The 22,597-nt window shown below is 36.7% G+C and overlaps 1 protein-coding gene across 1 annotated transcript in view; it reads left to right on the forward strand.

The window, feature by feature from the left end:
* Positions 1-543: 543 nt before the first annotated feature.
* The window catches only part of SCN9A (sodium voltage-gated channel alpha subunit 9), a 166,139-nt gene continuing 144,085 nt past the window's right edge, over positions 544-22,597 (forward strand). The window contains exon 1 of the mRNA XM_060621369.3: positions 544-826. The gene's annotated coding sequence lies outside the window, so the exon portion shown is untranslated. The remainder of the gene's footprint in view (positions 827-22,597) is intronic.

A 22,597-nucleotide genomic window follows, 5' to 3' on the forward strand; every position in this document is an offset into this window, starting at 1 on the left:
AAGCCCAGGACGCAGGAGACTGGCCATTGGTCCCCACGGAGTTCTCCGCCGGCTCCCACCAAACCACTTAGTGACTTCTCGGAAACGTTAGCAGATTCTGCTGAGCAGGAGGGAGGAACGGGTGAGGGGGCGGGGGTGAGGGAAGGGAAGGGCTCTGGAGAATGCTGGACGGACCTTCCCACCATACACACACACAAACACGCGCGCGCGCGCGCGCACACACACACACACACACACACACACACACACACACACACACACACGTCCGCGCGCACGTCCGCGCGCCCCACCCGAAGGAGTGGCGGTGGATGTGAGGTCGCGACCCCACCTGTGCCTTCTCCCACAGCACATGCGGAGAAGGTGCAGCCCGGCGCCGCGGTACTCGCAGCGGGTCCTGCCCTGCACTGGGTGCGCGCGTGGAGAGCCGGCGGCGCGGGCCCGAGAAAGGGCGGGGAGGAAGGAGTAAGGGGAACGGGCCGCGCTGCTGCCCCAGGAGGCGTGGGGGCGGGGCTGCCGCTGGCAGGGCGCGCCCCGGAAGGAGGGGCGCAGTCTCGGCGCTGGCCCTCGCTAGCGATCTGGTGGCGGGCGTCTGGTTTCCAATTCCATCCTCTCGCCCGGCTGGAGCTGGACTAGCCTGGGTGCCAGCGGCTTGTGGCAGGCGCCTGCAGAGCAACAGGAGCCCAAAGAAAGAGGGAGAAGCGGCAGCAGAGAGAACGCCGCGGGGAGAGAGCAGGAGCGAGGAAGGGGTCCCTGAAGCCCGCGCCCTCCTCACAGGCCAGATTGTGCGGGTGCACTGGATGGGCATCCTCGGCGGGCAAGGTTGCAAGTAAGTGCCTTTTCTGTTGCTCCTCTCGTGTGGCGGGCCGGGAAGCCCTCGGTCTGTCTCCAGTGCTAGCCTCAACCGCCACACCCACCTGTATCCATTTTCCCATCTCTGGGTTTTGGCTACTTGGTGTTATGCCACCTGGGAGGTAGAGAGGGGAGAAACTGAACGGAGAAGTCCAAGCAACTGGAGAAAGAGGAGCTGGAGAGGCACCTATTGCCATTGCAAGGCCGACCCTTTGCGGATTGTGACCGTGTGGGTTTGCTAGCAGGTTCCGAAATCGTGGAAAGGAAAGGCAGCTATCTATACCTGATGGTTTACGTCCGTAATTTCTTTACGCTAGCAGCATTGTTGGATGGGTTTCAGTTCCAGGGGCAGGTAGAACAAATAGCCTGTGTTCTAGTCCCCATCTGCAGAGGTGAGCGTGCGGAAGCAGCACAGCGGATCCTACCTGTAGGGATAGCCCGGCAGCGCCGCACCCCTTCCCAGCTCACAAACAGGACTGATTGACCAGATTGCTTAGCCCCATTTCTCGACACACTTTCTTTTTTTTAAACGAATAAGCATTTGAGAGTGAAATGCAGAAAAGATTCGGTGTCATTTTAACTTTTTATCGCCCTCAACCGAAACGGTCATTTACTTTCAAGGAAAAACAAATAGGTGTTTTCCTCACTTGTATTAAAGACAAAAGATCAAAACAAGATTACCAAACTAAAAAAATGTCATGCCAGCTTTTGTGATTATAACATTTTATTCCTTATTTTATTTTCTTTTTATATTATAGTTGCAACCTTCTTAGTAATTTTTATTTCCTCTTCAGCTAAGAGCAATTTTTTTTTTACATGAGAAGCTTAGAGGAGTTTTTTTTTAAAAACTCCTTTCAATAAGATAAAAACCAAATCAACATAAGGTTTTCAAAGAATGGTGGATTTTCAGTTTCTATGTGTCAATGTTGGCAGGTTCATTTCTTTTCAGAAACACGATTAATGTTCTTTTCTGTTTGTCCTCCTTCCCTGTGGGCAGGAGAAAGACATTGCTTTTCTTTCTTTCTTTTGATAATTTAAAATATATTTTCATGATTTTTGCTTTAACATCAATAAAATCTAACTATATATCATCTGTAAACCAAATAAAATTATTAAATAGTCCATTTTATTGAAGTTTTCAAATTCTTTTACCATTATTTAAAAAATAATTAAACTAGAATTCACTTTCTTAGAAACTATGGTGAATAGAATTTAAAAATATTTTATTATTTTAAAGCTAGACTTCTCTGATCCTTATGTATAGAGTTATGATTATTAAAATAGCTTATTCACAATAAAATGTCAGACAAAATATGACATTTGATGTAATGAACACTGCCTTCTATTTAGGCAACTGGTAATAGTTTTACCTAAGATAAGTTTTTGCACTGTGTGTATATTTAAAATACCAGTCTATTGGAAATTCCCTTTTGGAAGTGAACCATTGTGCAATCATGGGACACAGTGATGTATTTTTACAGAGGCTCAGTATACAATATGCCATGATTCCTATGGTTCAGGGCAGGGCTAACTGGGTACCTTGAAGAATCTACAGAAGAAAGATGAGTCAGGTCTGGCTCTTTGCCAAGAGCATCCTTATGCCTCACTGTGTCCCCTAGGACCTGGAAATGATCATGGGAGCCCTCCTGTGGTAGTGCTTCTGTGTTTTTGCTACCTGTTGCTGAGGTGAGTTTTGGCAGCAAAGAAAAAGTAAGAAATTCAGAGGTGGAGTCACTGGAAGGCTATTCACTTTATTCAGTATGACCAAACCACTTTCTCTATGACAAGAAAAAAAAAAAAACAAAAAAAACTCTTGCATTTTGTATGAATAATAGAAACTTAACTTTTATCTCATTTCTATTCCTAGTAAATATATGAAAGAATGTGATATGCTGGAAAGATTTATTTGGTATTTTTCTAATCCAAGGCAAGACCTTGTGGAGGAGCTTAAAGTTTATTAATGTAAATGGATCATTCGAAATGTCATAATGGTATGATTATGATTTTCCCTAAAACTGTCCCAGATCCTTTCCCCCCATCTTTAACTTCTGAATAAATGCCTTCACCATCCAAGTGTTGATTACTCTCTCTCTTCCCCTTGACAACATTTCATCCATAACTAGTCCATATTTAGATCTATCCATTTTATCTTCTAAACATCTTTCTATCCAATTATACTTCTCAGATATGCCTCTTTCACTTTGTTTTCTACATCTACCCTGCTACTAAATTAGTTCAAACCCCCATCATAATTTACCTGGACTCCTGCTACAGCCTTTGCATTGTATACAAAGCAATACCATCATGCCTGTCCTTAAAAACTGGATAGCTGACTGCATAGAAAAAAGGAATAAATGCAGAAACATAGATACCAATCAACAACAAATGGCTTCTGTTAGCATACAGCTCACTCTGATCTGGTTGTAAAACCTCACTGAACCCATCCCCCTCATTTTATATGCTCCAGTCATATTGGTCTTTTAGTACCTGGAACACATGGACTGATTTCACTCCCTACAACCTTTTAAAATGCTGTTCCCAGTGCCTGGACTATTCCTTTCACTCTTTGAATGGCTAGCTCCTTCCCAAACTTTAAATCTCAGCTGAAAAGTCTCTTCCTCAGGTGATCATTCTTCATCACCTGTCAAAAGTACCCTGTCCTCTGTTAATCTCTGTCATGGTACCTTGTTTGTTTCCTTCACAGTGCTTATTATGGCATGCAGATACTTTGTGGATTTGAATATTGAATGCTCCAAAGAAACAGAGACCAAATCTCTTGTTGGCCCAAAAGAGCACAGTGCCTGGCATGAAGTAGTGGGGGGTTCCTAAATATTTATGTAAATGAGAAAGTACAAAGATATGACTTATTTCACCACAGAGCACATCAAGCCAGTCAATTTATACATTTTATGATTCAATTTCTTTTTTATTTGTTGAACATCTGGTACATTTACAACCCTATACTATGATTTTAAGGAGGTAAAATTAAAATATCCTGAGATGTATTCCCATCTTGTAGCATGTAAGCAATAGTGTGTTCAAAGGTAAGTAGATTATAGCATATTCTTAGGAAAGCAGTGACCACAACTAGATTAAAATATATTTTGAAGGAAAATTGGAGCGCATAAGCCAGTATGACTTTAGTATGCGTGACTCCTAACATACAATGATGACCTTATTAGGTTTAAATCTGTATCTTTTGCCAAGAATTTGAGGGTCTGTCACTAATCATTTAATTTAAACTATTGTTTTATAATAAATACGGATACTTGAATGAACTCAGTTGATGGAAGTATTATCAAATGAGACTGAGGCCATAGATCCAATGCCAACATGACTCAAGTTGGTGTTTGCTCCAGGTTAAAGGGGCAGATTATCTTACAAATCCGAAGTGTTCACTCAGGAAGGTTCAGAGACACTATGGGCTAAAGAGTGTAGATTTATCACTGTTATTGGGTTTGGGGGAGAGGGGGTTTCAAAATTCATGCTGGTTAATGACAGTGTCATATTTTTACTAGAATGTATACATATATACACTTTGTATGGCAATAAATCCACCCATAATTTTTTTTCAGAATGTATTTAAAAATATTAAGCACTTTTGTTATTAACATGAGGATGAAAAGCTAGCTTATTGTTAGGCAACCAGTTTTGATTAATATCTTTTATCTAGCAAGTGACCAGCCATACTGTTGGGTTGTTTTTTCTTGTTTTGTTCTTGTAAAGAATTTGGCAATCATATTTTTTCTTGAAGGACTAACGTATTTCATGAATTGTCACCAGGGATTTCGTTAAAATTGCAGAGCATACAAGTTAGAATACCACTTAACATAGCAAGGTCATAGGGGCACCTGGGCCGCTCAGTTGGTTAAGCGTCCAACTTCGGCTCAGGTCATGATTTCATGGTTTGTGGGTTCGAGCCCCGCGTTAGGCTCTGTGCTGACAGCTTGGAGCCTGAGAGCCTGCTTTGGATTCTGTGTCTCCCACTCTCTCTGCTCCTCCCCAGCTCATGCTCTGTCTCTCTCTCTCGAAAAATAAATAAACATCAGAAAATAAAATTTTAAAAACGATGGCCAGGTCATAATAAAATGGATAGTGTAAGATAGTATAAAAATAATTTTCATTTGAAGATTTATGGAAGAGCATTCACAGAGTGTGGGTAGACTACTTTTGTAGAATGTAAGAGAACGGTTTTGGTTTCATGCCATCCTTTAAAATGAAATTTCTTCTTTGAAGGTTTAACTGACTCTTCCCCCCCTCTGTATAGCTGGAAGGAAATGGCTTTAGGCAACAAGGAAAGCCATCAGCCCTTGGCAGCTAAAGGTAGAGTAAACTTTGGGGAAACAAAACTCTTCTGGGTGGTAAGGATAAATGCCAGACCATGATCAAGAGGGACAGGAGGAGGGAATGCCTTGAACAGTGCCAGTAAACATTATTTGCCACAGACAAATTTGAGTTGGCAATATATATACAGTGGAATCATTTGATATCTTTTTAGCCACACTGACAAGAGTTCTTTCTTCTTTTTTCTTTAAAATAACAACTATATTTTAAGTGAAAACATGCTGTTATTGCTTCATTTATAGAGGAAATGGATTACCTTTGGATTTTTAAAGTGATATCACAGGGAGTCAAAAATGCCATATATTATTATTAAAATATACCATTTCTTTAATTGTAATTTTATTGCTATTCATTTTATGATTTCCTTTTGTTGTGTCAGGTGTTTGAGAGACTGCTATTATTGATTATAAATGTCTTTAAAATGGCTCCTTGGATTTTTTACAAAGCTTTCTAAATCATTTATCAAAATACAATAAAGCTGATTGCACCTATGTTGTTCACTTGGAAATTTGGAGGGAGTAAGTACATTTACAATGTCATTAACCTACCATCTCTGCCCTGCAATGTATGTCTTTTTTCTTTCCTTTTTTCTCTTCTTCTGTACATATCATCTTCTGAACATTTGATATATATGCCAGGACTACAAGTTTTGCTCCATTTTGGGCAAAATTATTAATACTAATAATTGGAAAATCAAGCTCTTAAAGAAGAATTAATAAGATTAGACAGATGCATTAAAATATAAGCACAGAAACATTTGTGTAAAGATTTTTTTTTTAATGTTTCATTAAAAGAGCACGAGCACGAGCAGGGGAGGGGCAGAGTGAGAGAGGAATACAGAATCAGAAGCAGGCTGATTCTGAGCTGTCCACACAGAGCCCGACATGGGGCTTGAACTCACAAGCTGTGAGATCATGACCTGAGCTGAAGTCGGATGCTTTACCAACTGAGCCATCCAGGTGCCCCTTGTGTAAAGATTTTTAATGAAATTTTGTATGTGTTGTATGCCAAACTAGACATCCTCTGTCATTTGATTGTTTTTAAGAAATAGGGGTGATTTCACTAGATGTAGTCACTGTCAACTATACCAGTTGCTCATAAACCGTGTATCTTAGAATCTAAGTAATTATTTAAAAATATGTCATTTTCCTGAGAACCCATAATTAGAAATTAAAAAAAGAAGTAAATGTAGATATTAAAATCCATACAGAAAAATAAAATGGGGGAAATGAAAGAATTGTTATATGGTAAGTATATGTCCCCTTATTTATGGATATAACTCCACTACATGATTATTGTTTCAAGTCTAATGGACAATGCTTCTTTTAAGGTTTAGAGAAAGGATAGCTTATTAACTGTATGTACATTTTGAATAAGATATTTTATTGGTAAATTATGCCTTCACTTTTTCTGGGTAATGATATAAAATTAATATTCCATATAGATAAATATTATGAGACTAATCTTTTTAGATGATCCTTTCATGGAATAAAATTTCAAAGTTTAAATGGTGTTTTGTCCCACTTAACATGATACATATTCTTGTTACCGTGGACAAACTGGCTCATGGTAATTCATGTAGGGAAAAGAGAAATGGCATCATCAAGGGTCAAGTGGGAACAATGTTCTTATAATATCATGAGATCATCTGACATACTTTCAGGAATGAATGTTTGCAGAATTGTTATGCAGAGATGCTCTTTTGGAAATTCATATTACATTTGTACTATATTTCAGAATATTTACAAAATATTTTTATAAAGGGTTAAAAACATAGAGGGATAAATTTGTATTCACATCAATGTAGTGAAAATGTGTTTTGCTAGATATTTCTCTTGCTCAACATGTGATCTTAGTCAAACACTTTTTTTCAAATGCAGCTTCATTAATTGTAGAGTTGGTCACTAACCCTTCTAAGGGTTTCTGTACAAATTAGGTTAAAACGCATATTTTAAAAAGGCATTTTAGTGTCTCACACATGATAAGGAGGTGTTCAATAATGGTGGATAGACATTTGGTAGCTTAGTATATATAATCAAAATGTATTCTGTTTTGAATACAAATGGTACAGCATTTAAAGTACTCTGTTGTTGCGTTTACTCTTAATCCTATTTTTAAAGACAGTTATAATTGTACATCTCTAATGTAGGATCATCCCATTTTGAACTCTCTATTAGTAAAGTTGTCAGGTATAGGCTATTACAAATTGTTTATGTGAAGTATCTAAAAATTTATAAGTAGGAAAATATGGGAGAGGTATCTAAAAATCAACAATTTTTTAACTATCCAGATAAATTTTCTTTCTGTTTTTGAACCTGGTCCATCAGAATTTTTCATTAATAGAGAGCAATTCAGTAGAGGTGACCTGCCAGATCTCCTAATAATGCATCTCAAAACTATCTACTTTGATAAGATTTTTGTAAGCACGTATCATAAAATTTTTCACTTATGTGTGAAATCAAACTGACTCTAGTACTTCAGTCATCAAGAACGTAACTCTGAATTTTTAAATCAGCAAATTAGATGTCTGAGCCTGAGAGAAATATTTGCCAATATGTCCATTCACTTACTTTATTTCACTCGTGATCGTTAACAAAAACCAGAATCTTGTAAAGGAAATCATCAAATTAAGGGTAACAACTGAATTGTTTTTATTTATCTTCTTTAGCAATCCACAATTCTTCCTCAGTTACAAAGAATAATAGACTATGTGTTACAAGAGGTGGGTTAGGGCAACATGATGAGGACAGAAAATGAATATATGAACAGGTATACTGCCATAAGGGAAAATATGGATCACAGCACCATTTACATATATTGTTAAGATTACTGGTAATAACATTAATTTAACAGACTCAAATGTGGAGGTCTCATTTTTGTCAAGCAGTTCATTAAGGGATCTTCAAATGCTCCTTTTAAATCCCTACAGCCACCTTTTGAGGTGAGCACGCTAAACTCAGAAGTTTGCTAACCTTCCAAAATACTTGCAGTGATCACTAACCTGAGTAATGTACAAATTCTTTTTAGAGGAAAGAAGATTGTATTTATCCTGTGAATGCACTTGTACATATTCCACCCAAATATGCCACCAAATAGTGGTTAGGTTACCAAGGATTCTATAAAAGTCATTTCCAAACACCCAAAATGGAGCCGAAATAAACTACATTTGCAATTAAACAAAGCGAACTATCAAATTACAATACCAGAGAATAAGAGAAAGAAAGATTGAAGATTGTTTAAATGTTCTTCTTGGATACTGATTCTTGGGTGGCGGTGTATTTGTGTTAAACTGAAGTTGAGATTTAGATGGACATTTGGAGATATTATGATGTTATGAAATGTATCAATACTTTAAAAGTGCTTTTGAGGTTGTTTTAAAGGTTGAGTGACTTTGTGTTCCTGGTCTAGGGGTGTCATTGTATTACTTTGACTTGATTTGGCCACAATTAGAATATTTTGCTTGTTTTATTTTAAGGAAATCAAAGGAACTTTCCCAATATAGACAAGAGTTTGAAAGAAAAGGAATGGTACCATTAAAAGGAGTGTGTGTGTGAAATGTCTGGGTGAAGTCCATTCCACTCAGTGATGAAAAGAGGGAATGAAGCCAGGCATGAGATTCTGGGTGTTAGGGGGACGTAAAAGTAGAGGAAGCAAAGTGACCTTGTACAGGGTAAGGAAAGAAGACAGCATTCGTGTAAAGTTCTTGTGTCCTAGAAATTACAAATACAGACATTTTGGGGGCACCTGGGTGGCTCAGTCGGTTGAGCCTATGACTCTTGAGTTCAGCTCAGGTCATGATCCCAGGGTTTTGGGATTGAGTCCCACATTGGGCCCGATGCTGAGTGTGGAGCCTGCTTGGGATTCTCTTTCTGTTTCTCCCTCTGCTCCTCTCCCCTGCTCGTGCTCTCTCTCTTAAGAAAAAAAAAAAGAATACAGACATTCAAAAATTTTTTAAATATTTATTTATTTTGAGAGTGAAAGAGACACAGCATAAGCAGGAGAGGGGCAGAGAGAGAGGGAGACACAGAATCTGAAGCAGGCTCCAGGCTCTGAGCTGTCAACACAGAACCCGACTTGGGGCTCAAACTCACGGATTGTGCATCATGTTGGAGCAGAAGTTGGAAGCTCAACAGACTGAGCCACCCAGTCGCCCTTATAGACATTTTTAATTAGAGGAGTACAAATATTTTTAGTGTCCCAAGTTCATATACTCAACGTAACCTGAATTTTAGAACTTATTATCGCAAAGAGACTGATTTGTGTCAATTAAAGTAAGTAACATTAATGATTCAAGGTGTTCACTCTTAAGGGTTTTAAAACATTTTTGGACATTAGTTTATTTTGCATTATATCTATAATTTCCTAGTGCAGATTATTTTCTTTAAATTTCTGGTATCTACTTAGATACTGTTTGAGTGGGGTATAGAAACATGAAAATTCTTGAATTCTATGATGTGTCTGAGTTCTAATTGGTGTCTATTGGCAGCTTGTCCACTAGACTGTTAAGGTTTTAAGGGCAGAGACTGTAGTTTGTTCATATTGGTGGCCCTGCACGGTGCCTTGTATGCAGTCATTCTTAGTACAGATTTGCTGAAGAAATGAATCATATTTATTACAGGCATATACTTAACTCATTTACAATAGTTCCTTTTCACTGAAACTTACTTTTTAAGTATGTGGGAGAAATAAGAAGAGGTTAGTAATTGAGACTTCTTAAACCCAACTTTTCATCATTACTAAGTCCCGACAAAACAGTCCTATTTCTTATTCTGACTCAGGAAAGGAACAATACTCCTGCTTTTTTTTTTTTTTTTTTTTTGCCACAGTTTGGGTTCATCAATTCTAGACGACAGTATTTAGTCTTATTAACATAAAAGAGCCAAAATATCTTAACATGTACTCAGTTTGATGCATTACAAAGACTGATGCCCAGATCCTTTCCTAAAAGAGTTATCTGTCAGAGGATTTGCTTAAGAGGTGGTCTGCAGTCAAACATTAAAAAATAATGATAATAATAATGTTAAAACTAAAATTTCCAAACCCATTTGTCTTGAGCTGGTGATCAGTCATTAAGCCCTATCTGGTGGCCCTCCAAAATGTGTAGATCAGGAGTTGGCATCCAAGTTGGTATCAGTGCCATTGAGGTTGTGGGGAGGGAGAGCCTGGCAGAGATCCTAAGGGTAGCGGTAAAGGGAGGCTGAACAGATCCAGGTCAGCTCTTAAAACTCAGCATCACTGTTCTCAGCATTTATGTTTCTGCAGTTGAATAGTAATTCCTTCCTTCCTTCCTTCCTCCCTCCCTTCCTTCCTTCCTTCCTCCCTCCCTTCCTTCCTTCCTTCCTTCCTTCCTTCCTTCTTCCTTTATTCACTTTCTTCCTTCAGCAAGTACTCATCGAGTAGCTACTCAGACACGATTGTGGTGCGGAAATAGCAGTGAATAAAACATGGAGGTCTCATGCTAGTTTGGAGGCAGATAACCAGTAAATAAACAAACCACTATGTGTATGCTGTGGGGAAACATATAGCAGGACAGAGAGAATGGAGGGCAGGAGGCATTATTTAATAAGTAAGCGTGGTTAGAAAGCCTTTTAGAGGTGATATTTGAGCAGAGACCTGAGGGAGGTAGGGAAGTGAGAGAGCCGGGGAAGCAACAGGACAATCATTCCAGTCACGAGGAGTAGCAATTGCACCAGCCTGAAGGCATATTTGAGGTGTTCATGGAACAGCAAGGAAGTCAGTGCGACTAAGTGCAGAGAGAAGGTAGAAAGTAGTAGAAGATGTGTGCCTCTTCCTAACTTGGGAAAGATTACTACATCTGCCTAGAAGGCTGTATGAGGGGCCAATGCTGCGGTGACCAGCATGGGGCAAACTTTGGGAGAAGATGAATTCTGCCTTTTTTTTTTTAAGTGGATCCCATTCTGAACATAGGTACCCCACAATACAAGTAAATGTTTGAGAAGCTCCTAATTGCCATATAATATGAAATCTTTTTGATCTTTTTTTTGAGATTTATGTGTAAATGTTTTATATTCTCTCCCTATCTGCAATGGAGGATAAAAGAGCTAACGTGACAGAGGTTACAACTGAGAGTATCTCTAAATGTTTAAATGCAGGAAACTAAAACAGGGTGAGAGTGCAGTCATATTTTGCTTAATTTTTGTATCTATTGTACAGTTTCTTCTTATGAAATAGTGACACTGCATAGATATCAAGGAGTATTGTCTGGCAACATAGACAGCAGGGAAGCATACTTGTGTCCTGTCATGCCTGACCCACTGCTCACTGCTGTGACTTTGGGATTCTACTGACTCTCTCTTCTCTAAGTTTTCAGCAAATTCTTGTGAATTTAAGTTTTTTTTTAATTGTGATAAAATATACATAACATGAAAATGACCACTTTAATCATTATTAGGTGTACAATTCAAGAGCATTAAGTACATTCACATTGTTGTGTATCCATCACCACCATCCATCTCCAGAACTTGTTCATCTTCCCAATCTGAAACTCTGTACCCATTAAACAATAACTCATTACTTGCCTCTTCCCTCCTCTGCCCCTGATAATCACCATTCTACTCTCTTTATCTATGAATTTGATTGTTCTAGGTACCTCATATAAGTGGAATCTTTAATATTTGTCCTTTTGGGTCTGGCTCATTTCACCTAGAACAATATTTTTAAGGTTCATAGATGTTGTAGCATGTGTCAGAATGTCCTTCCTTTTGAAGGCTACATAGTATTTCATTGTGTGTGTATATCACATTTTGTTGATCCATTCATCAGTTGGTGGACATTTGGGTTGCTTTTACATTTTGGTTATTATGAATAATAATGTTGTGAACATTGATGGATAACTATCTGATTGCTTACCTGCTTTTTAATTTGGGGAGTTAACTCCCCAAGTGGAGTTGTTGAATCATGTAATAATTCTACGTGTAGTATTTTGAAGAACTAACATACCATTTTCACATCAGCTTCACTATTTTACATTCCCACCAGCCATGCACAAGGTTTCATTTATTATTCCTCTTTTTAAATAACAGCCATTCTAATGAATGTGAAGTGATATCTCATTGTGGTTTTTATTTCCATTTCTATCATGATTACTGAAGTTTGAATATCTTTTCATGTGCTTATTGACCATTTGTACATTTTCTTTGAAGAAATGTCTATTCAAGTTCTTTGCTGATTTTTGGATAGTTATTTGTTTGCTTTTGTTGTTAAGTTTTAGGAGTCCTTTATATCTTGTGGTTATTAATTTCTTATCAGATATATGATTCGCAAATATTTTATCCATTCTCAGAGTTATCTTTTCACTATCTGAGAGTATCCTTTGATATGCACGATTTCAATTTTGATGAAATCCATTGTATCTGTTTTTTGTTGTTGTTGTTGCCTGTGCTTTTGGTGCCATATCCAAGAAAATGTTGCCAAATCCAATGTTTTAAAGATTTTCTCCTATGTTTTCTTATTATAGTGTTATAGTTTTAGCTCTTACGTTTAGGTCTGTGATCCATTGGATTCATTTTTTTTTTTCAATTCCTGTAGATGTTATGGAGTCTAAGAGTCTCCAACTTCTCTTCATCCCCTTCATCCTTCTTTCCCAGAGGTCTGCTTTATTTTTGTTGTTGTTGTTGTTGTTGTTGTTGTTGTTGTTGTTTGTGTGTGTTTAGCTCAAATATCCTTACTCAGTCCTTACTGAAAGTAAGGTAAATATTCAGAGTAAGGAATATTTACTTTTCCTTTCTTTTTTTTTCTTGTATTCTATGATTAAAATCCTTTAATTATTGGAAGAGTATGCCAGCAACTTAGGGAGATTGCTGATATGGAAAGAATATAATATTTTCTTGCTGTCTGATTGGGTTTATTTATCCTTTTGACCAATCCTATTATTGAAAAATATTTGGGTTTCATCCCTTCCTATGTAGTCTAGGAATTCTGATTTCTTGCTATATAGTTAATAGATTCAGGAACTGTTTATATTCCAATCTGAGGCATTAGATGATATGATTAAGTAGAGCGAGAATTCTGTCTTGCTGCATTTTAATCTCCTCTGATTAAACTAGAACAATGTTTTACACAGAGTGAGTATTAAATAATACTTGAGTGAGTAAGCACATGACTAATGAATGAAAAAGAAAGACTGTCTTATTTTCTTAAGTGTTTAGTAAATCAATGACTTCTTTGTTTTAGACTCTTAGATTCATTTAATAAAACAAGTTTAAAACTCTCCTTTCATCTATCCCTTAATTCTTATGAGGACACTAATTTTTCAATCAGTTTTGCTAGAAGTGTTTTTAGAAGTTTGCTACTGAGAATTGATGTTTGAAGGTTAGAATTTATACCACAAATATCTTTTGTTCCATCAGAGAGCTCTTGTGGTGGTTAAATCCCGTAGGCAGTACCTTTCCCCTTGTGTAGCTACCAGCACATAAAAAAACGGAGACTATTTATGGAAATTCAAGGTCACTGAGTATGGTTTACATTGTCATGAAAATATGATATATGAACATCTTTTTTGCTTACAAACAGTTCCATGCATTAATTAGAACAAGAAAAGTAGTAAAGCCTGTAAATAAAAATTAAGTACGTTTACCATTGAATTGTTTTAGACTCTTTTTGCCTCAACACTCCCCTTATCTGAGAATCCTGGTCGGATATCTATTGGAATTTAAATTTGAGGAAGGATAGGAATTATTTTCTTCCAATTCACTTGTTACTCTGTGGCTGCTATCTAATCTGGAATTTTATCCACTATCCTAAGTCTGTTGCTATGTATTGTAGAATTTTGAAAAATGTGTCTCAGAATGGTGAGAGTAAGAAATGCTATCATACATTTAACTAACGCCTTTTAAAAAATAGCAATACCCTTCATCTTCTATCTTTCAAACAATAACAACATCAAAAGAGAATACATTTTACACATTATTATATGTATTTCATCATATTCCCAGATTAAGTTTAGGGCTACTAACTGCCTTACCATATTTTTAGCCTCTGGCTCCCTGAAGTATGAAACACGGAACATGAGTTGGTGAACATGAGTTTTCAAAAGGCTTTTTTTGTAAGTTTATGTTATTTATTCCATAATACTTCACCATACCTAGAATGAATTGCCACTAAATAAGATGTTTCTTTAGCTCCTTCCCCTGCTGATATACATTCTAAAAGAATGTTTACAACAAAAATCTTATATGTAGATTGGTATGCATGCTACTTAACTCACTTGTTGATATTGAATTAAAGGACCTTTCGTTATTGAACCATTCCTAGGCTTCGAGGAATATTTCATCAAAATCTGTCACTGTGCTCAGATTTTGCCTTCTTAAATGAATACCTAGCTTTCTCTTGCTTTATTTTTAAGTTCTGGTTGAAGAAAATCCTTTGATTCCTACTAAAGCATATTCTCTTTTTGTTTTTTAAAGTAATATTTCCTCATATCTTGCTGGGTGTTACCTAAGCTCAGCACTTTTAACCATCACATGATCCTGCTCAGTCCTAAAGAATCATTTCTACTATCAGATGGTTACGCTTTTATGAATTTGCCATATTCCTTATTTTCTCACAGTTTCATCTCTTTTATCATTTCTACTTTGGCTTCAAATATTACAACACTCTCAGTATATTGGAATTGAACAAGCCTGATGGATTTAATAATTTTCATTACTGCTTAAGAACAATGCCCACATTCTGCATGCACTGCATGGACTTAGGAGCTTTATGTTGGTGGGAATTGAATGGCTGTGTGCGATATATATCTCCATCTGTCGGTAGAGAGTAGTGCAGTTCTACCTTTGCAACGATCATAGTTCTCTTGTTTAAAACTCTAGAAATAAATATCATTAAGAAGAAAAGGTTCTGTATGTGTAATACAAAACTTTATCTATTATGAAGTCACCAAATTTGTTCTCCTTTCTTAAGAACATTAGGTATGCAAAATCAATTTGTAAGAAAGTTGATAAAAATCATTAATAATAATGGTTAGAATGTATTATACGCTTAACGTGTACCAGGAAATGTGCTTAATGATTAAAAGGCAGTGTTTCATTTTTTTCCCATAAAATGCCCTTGTAGGATAATCATTTTTAGTTCTGTTAATTTATGATGCAGAAACCAAGCTTTCCAGAGGTTAATTAACTTGCCCAAAACACAAGTTAGTAAGTAAAAGAGATGAGATTTGAACCCAGGCCTCTCTCATTATGGAGCCACAAAATTAACAACTCTATTATTCTGTCTTCCTATTTTACTGCAGATCTAGATTTTAGATTAAAGCCACCAACATAGGAAAATGAAATACAACATAAGCAGCAAATACTCTTCCCTTAAGATTTTATTTTTTTTATTTGTTTTTATTTTTGTAAACATTTATTTGTTTTTGAGAGACAGAGACAGAGCATGAGTGAGGGAGGGGCAGAGAGAGAGGGAGACACACAATCCAAAGCAGGCTCCAGGGTCCGAGCTATCAGCACGGAGCCCGACGTGGGACTCGAACTCAACAACTGTGAGATCATGACCTGAGCCAAAGTTAGACACTTAACCGACTCAGCCACCCAGGTGCCCTTCTTCCTGTAAGATTTCAATGAGGTTTTACTTTTAACCACTGATTCATGGTTTATCATTTTAAAATTGCAGTATATGTAGGGAAAGATGATAATATTACTAATATTTATTTAGCCTAGGCACTGTGGTAGGCACAGTAAGTGTTTCTGTTCTACCTAATGACCTTGTTAGATGGGTATCTTCTCTGGTTCATTTATGAGGAATTTGCATAATGCCACAGAGCTACTTAGGTCTTACAATCATGGAATTCAAACCTAAATCAGCCTGGCACCAAAGCTATTATGTCCTTTCTCCTAAACCATGTTAATGTTTTGGGTGAGGTGGATACATGCATTATCAAAGAGTGGAAATGCACTCTGTATAGAACACTTTATAAAAAGGTGTACAATCTCTTTTGTAGCCATACTTTAGTGACCTCAGAGGTTATATACGTCAGTGATGGTCTGTGCTCTCAGAAAAGGTTTGATTCTGACTACTAGAGAAGATTTAATATGGGCTAAGAAATATTTTCCTTCTTTTCTTCATACATCATGTGTAGATGGAACTACATGAATATTCCTACTAACCGTTTTAGATATGCTGACAATCATTGACAATAATCTTTTTTTTTTAAGTTTTATTTATTTGAGATAGAGAGAAAGCATGCGCATGTGAGTTGGGAAGGGACAGAGAGAGAGGGAGAAAGAGAATGCCAAGCAGGTTCCTGACTGTCAGTGCACAGAGCCCGATGTGAGCCTCGAAGTCACAAACGAGCCATGAGCTCATGACCTGAGCTGAAGTCAAGAGTTGGATACCTAACTGACTGAACCACCCAGGCATCCAATATAGCAGTTCTTTTTAAGTTAACTTATAAATTTACTGCAATTCCAATGAAAATAAAAATAAGAATTCTGAAATTAGATAATGTGAGTCAAGTTATCTGGGACAATATACACAGGACACAGTAATATCTACTCAGACTAACCCCAGTAAACATTAAATTACCTTATAAAATTAGAATAATTAAAATGGTGTGGTTTTGGTAAAATACATAGCACAGTGGAATAAAATGTAATATCCAGAAATAGACATAATTATGTATGTGAATTATAAATAGCATCTCAAAAAGGTGGGAGGAAATATTAATTAATAAGTGTCATTGGGAAAACTGGAAAGCAATGGGAATAAAGATGAATTCAAATCGCTACCTCACAGCTTAACCCAATATACATATTAGGTGAATAAAATATTTAAAATATAAAATACAAATCACAAAGAAAAAGAAATGTTACTAGAAGAAAACAGGTAGAATTTTTTTTAATTTTACAATAGAACTTTTTTTCTAAAGTAATGTAAAAACACAATAGCCATTACAGAAAGAATTGGTGAATTCACTTTAACAAAATAGTAAATGCTTCAAAAGAAATGAAAAGGAATGAAAAGAAAAAGAAGTGAAGAAATGAAAAAAATGAAATGAAAAACAAAAGACTAATGCAAAAGAAATGAAAAACAAAAAACTGATGCAAATATTTGCATCTTATGCTACAGAAAACAGCTTATTTTATTATTATATTAAGAATTCCTAAATTAATAAGAACAGAATAATAGCTCGTTATAAAAATGGATGAAGACTGTGTACAAGGAGTTCACAGAAATGAAGCACATTTTAAGGATCTGAAAAGATCCCCAACCTTACTCATAAGAAAAAATGCAAGCTGAAACAATAGGAAGTTATCATTTCCCACCTCTTAAGATAGCAAAGATGAAAAAAGGTTTATACAACTCTGTGTTGAGGGTGTGTGCAGACAATCCCTGACGTATTGTTTTGGGGAGCATAAATTGGTAGAACCTCTATGAAAAGTAATTTGGCAATATTATCTTGTCCAAATTATAAATGCAGATATAATTATGACCCAGAGATTTTGCTGTCAGGTATTTATCTCACAAATATAATTTCATACTGTGAAACTATGTATGAGGAGATAATCATTGTGGCTTTGGGAAGAAACAGAAATGTTCCTCAAGGAAGAATGGCTAAATAATTTTGTCCTATCTATGCAAATGGAATTTATTAAACTGTTGTAAAAAGACATGGTGGCTCTCTACATATTAATACAGAAATAGTTCCAGGTTATATATATATTATATATATCATATATATGATATATATATATATGATATATATATTTAAGTTTATTTATTTTTGAGAGAGAGAGAGTGTGTGCAAACAGGGAAGGGGAAGAGAGAGAGGGAGAGAGGGAGAGAATCCCAAGCAGGCTCCACACTGTCAGTACAGAGCCCGATATGGGGGCTCAAACTCACGAACCGTGAGATCATGAGCTGAGCTGAAATCAAGCTTAACCGACTGAGCCACCCAGGCTCCCCTCCAGGCTATATTTTTAAGTGACAAATGCAAAATGTAAGCCAGTGTGTATACAGGGTATTAATTGTATGAAAAGGAAAATTAGTAGGTATAGATGTGTTTGTAAAAACATGTAGGTGGGTACACAAGGGATTGGTACCAGTCGATCCCTCCAGGGTAGGAATCTGGGTAGCTGGGAAACAAGGGAGAAAGGGACAATTACTTTTCTTTACACATACTTTTGAGTTTTGTAGCTATATTTATTCTTCAAAAATAAATATAAGAATGCTAATTAGGGAAAAAGATGAGTCATCAACCTGCGGTTGTGGCTCAAGTATTCAACCTAAAGGTGCTCTGTTCATGGAGTTACTAACTGCACTGAAGTTTAATTTTAATCATATGATAGGTCCTCAAAACTATGTCTGGAATGAATATGAATGAATGAATGATGCCTGTAAAAGTGTTTTGCAAACCATAATGAGTATGAAAACATGTAATATTGTTATTTGCCTTATTTAGAATAGAGTCATATGAACTAAAGAAATATTGATATTCAAATTCCAAATTCAAAAAAGATTCTGTGAAAGATCTGGAGAGGTATGTCACCCAAACGCTGAGAAAAGAGAAGAGGCAAACTTTGGATGGTTTCATTTGAGGTAAAACGAGCAACCTTGTGCAGCCTCACACAAGTCTCCAGGGATTGTATGAATATCTCATCCCTAGTCTTGTGCTTCCAAGAAATTATATCCTGAAAATAAAACTCTGCTTTTGCACTAAGAAAAAAATATATAGGCACAAAAATGTGAATATTTTACAGTAATTGTGTAGTTCTTTCAAGTAGTAATTACATATTTTTATTTTATTTTATTTTATTTGTAATTATATGTTCTTTTTAAAATTTTTTTAACGTTTATTTATTTTTGAGACAGAGAGAGACAGAGCATGAACGGGGGAGGGGCAGAGAGAGAGGGAGACACAGAATCGGAAGCAGGCTCCAGGCTCTGAACCATCAGCCCAGAGCCCGACGCGGGGCTCAAACTCACAGATTGTGAGATCGTGACCTGAGCTGAAGTCGGACGCTTAACCGACTGAGCCACCCAGGCGCCCCTGTAATTATATATTTTTAAATTTATTTTTAAAAACCAGGTTTACCAAAGACAAAAATTAAAAAATGACAAACTGGTGGGGCGCTTGGATGACTCAGTCAATAAAGCATCCAACTTCGGCTCAGGTCATGATCTCACAGTCTGTGCAGTTTGAGCCCCACGTTGGGCTGTATGCTGACAGCTCAGAGCCTGGAGCCTACTTCGGATTCTTTGTCTCCCTCTCTCTCTACCTCTCCCCCCCCCCCAAAAAAAAAATAAATAAACATTAACATTTTTTTTTTAAATGACAAACTGGCAAAAAAATGTAAATAGAAACTTTTGTAGAAAGGGTTCAATATTCTTAAAAGAGACCCCTTATCAAAAGAAGAAAATGAATTACCTAGGAATAACCTAACCAAAGATGTAAAACATCTGTATGCTCAAAACTATAGAAAGCTTATGAAGGAAATTGAAGAAGATACAAAGAAATGGAAAAACATTCCGTGCTCATGGATTGGAAGAATATATTTGTTAAAATACTACCCAAAGCTATCTACACATTCAGTGCAATCCCAATCAAAATTGCACCAGCATTCTTCTCGAAGCTAGAACAAGCAATCCTAAAATTTGTATGGAACCACAACAGACCCCGAATAGCCAAAGTAATTTTGAAGAAGACCAAAGTGGGAGGCATCACAATCCCAGACTTTATAGCCTCTACTACAAAGCTGTAATCATCAAGACAGCATGGTATTGGCACAGAAACAGACACATAGACCAATGGAATAGAATAGAGACTCCAGAATTGGACCCACAAAACTATGGCCAACTAATCTTTGACAAAGCAGGAAAGAACATCCAATGGAAAAAAGACAGTCTCTTTAACAAATGGTGCTGAGAGAACTAGACAGCAACATGAGAACAATGAAACTAGACCACTTTCTTACACCATTCGCAAAAATAAACCCAAAATGGATAAAGGACCTGAATGTGAGACATGAAATCATCAAAACCCTAGAGGAGAAAGCAGGAAAAAACCTCTCTGACCTTAGCCGCAGCAATTTCTTCTTGACACGTCTCTAAAGGCAAGGGAATTAAAAGCAAAAATGAACTATTGGGACCTCGTGAAGATAAAAAGCTTCTGCACTGCAGAGGAAACAATCAACAAAACTAAAAGGCAACCAACGGAATGGGAAAAGATATTTGCAAATGACATATTGGACAAAGGGCTAGTATCCAAGATCTATAAAGAACTCACCAAACTCCACACCTGAAAAACAAAGAATCCAGTGAAGAAATGGGCAGAAAACATGAATAGACACTTCTCCAAAGAAGACATCCAGATGGCCAACAGGCACATGAAAAGATGCTCAACGTCACTCCTCATCAGGGAAATACAAATCAAAACCACACTCAGCTATCACCTCACGCCGGTCAGAGTGGATAAAATGAACAAATCAGGAGACTATAGATGCTGGAGAGGATGTGGAGAAACGGGAACCCTCTTGCACTGTTGGTGGGAATGCAAACTGGTGCAGCCACTCTGGAAAACAGTGTGGAGGTTCCTCAAAAAATTAAAAATAGATCTACCATATGACCCAGCAATAGCACTGCTAGGAATTTACCCAAGGGATACAGGAGTACTGATGCATAGGGGCACTTGTACCCCAGTGTTTACACTCAACAATAGCCAAATTATGCAAAGAGCCTAAATGTCCATCAATAAAGAAATTGTGGTTTATATACACAATGGAATACTATGTGGCAATGAGAAAGAATGAAATATGGCCTTTTGTAGCAACGTGGATGGAACTGGAAAGTGTTATGCTAAGTGAAATAAGTCATACAGAGAAAGATAGATACCATATATACCATATCTATGGTATAGATACCATTTTCACTCTTATGTGGATCCTGAGAAACTTACCAGAAGACCATGGGGGAGGGGAAGGAAAAAAAAAGTTAGGGAAAGAGCCAAACCATAAGAGACTCTTAAAAACTGAGAATAAACTGAGGGTTGATGGGGAGTGGAGGGAGGGGAGGGTGGGTGATGGGTATTGAAGAGGGCACCTGTTAGGAGGAGCACTGGGTGTTTGTTGTATGGAAACCAATTTGACAATAAATTTCATGTTAACAAATAAATAAATTTAAAAAATCAAATTAAAAAAAAAGAAAATGAAGAATGCCCCAATAGAAAAAGGATGAAGAAAATAAACAGACTTATCAAAGAAGAAACAGACATATTCCATGGAGGGTACATTTTAAAAGAAATTATTTTCCCACATCAAATTGGGAAGAATTTTTCAATTACTATACTTAATATTGTTTGGGTATGGAAAAATATATGCTTAAAAATTGCTAGAGAAAACATAAATGTTTATAGCTTTTCTGGAAAGCATTTGGCCAAATGTATGTACATAAGAAGACAAAGTAAATATCTCAAAGTAACATAAATAACTTTTTCTGAAATTATTTTTATTTTAATCTTTATGTCTTTCAATATTTTCTAAATTTTCTAGCAATGAAAACTGGCTACATTTATGTTTAACCATATTAGTAACCCCAAATTTATTATATGCACAACTTTCAGGGGAGTACTGTGCCTTGGATTTAATGACAATAAAATATTTCCTGCATAATTTAACCTTGTTTTTACCTACAAATTTCAAATAAGTTGCACTGTTTAATGGCAAAATTTAAGTTAGAATTAATCAACAATCTAGTATTATATCTGTGCCTGTGTTTCTAAAACAATTGTGTTATCACTTTCTTAGAGATCCAGACATTTGGTGATATGTCCTTAATCAAACGTACATTTTGAGTAAAATATTTCAATGTTGGGGGGCGTAAGCACTGGTGAAAATGGAAAAACACTCTAATGGCTTTTTAAATTCTAAGAATAGTGTACTTCAAAATTGTAGAATCTTAAGGTGTAATTAGGTGGTGTCCACCATATTGGTTGGTCTCCCTTCTCATCCATCTGATAAAACTTTTAACTTTATTGCTGATGGTTGAAAGAAAGCTGCTTCGATTAAACCCAAACAGATCATCAATGGTTTTTATGTTAGTATCACTAAAATGAGAAACAGACTATAATAGCAAAACTTATACGTTTCTTGCACATGTTAAGCTGTATATAAGGTTAGGAATTGTTTCGTTTCCAAATAGGTTTTAATTTTTTTTTATGTTTATTTATATTGGAGAGAGACAGTATGCAAGCAGTGGAGGGGCAGAGAGAGAGGGAGACACAGAATCTGAAGCAGGCTCCAGGCTCTGAGCTGTCAGCACAGAGCCCAATGTGGGGCTCGAACTCACGAACCATGTGATCATGATCTGAGCTAAAGTTGGACACTCAACTGACCGAGACACCCAGGTGCCCAGGTTCTAATTTTTTAAATGAGGAGAAAAAGAAAAATGG

The sequence above is a fragment of the Panthera onca genome, chromosome C1 (assembly GCF_046562875.1).
Source record: "Panthera onca isolate mPanOnc1 chromosome C1, mPanOnc1 haplotype 2, whole genome shotgun sequence".
Lineage (NCBI taxonomy): Eukaryota > Metazoa > Chordata > Mammalia > Carnivora > Felidae > Panthera > Panthera onca.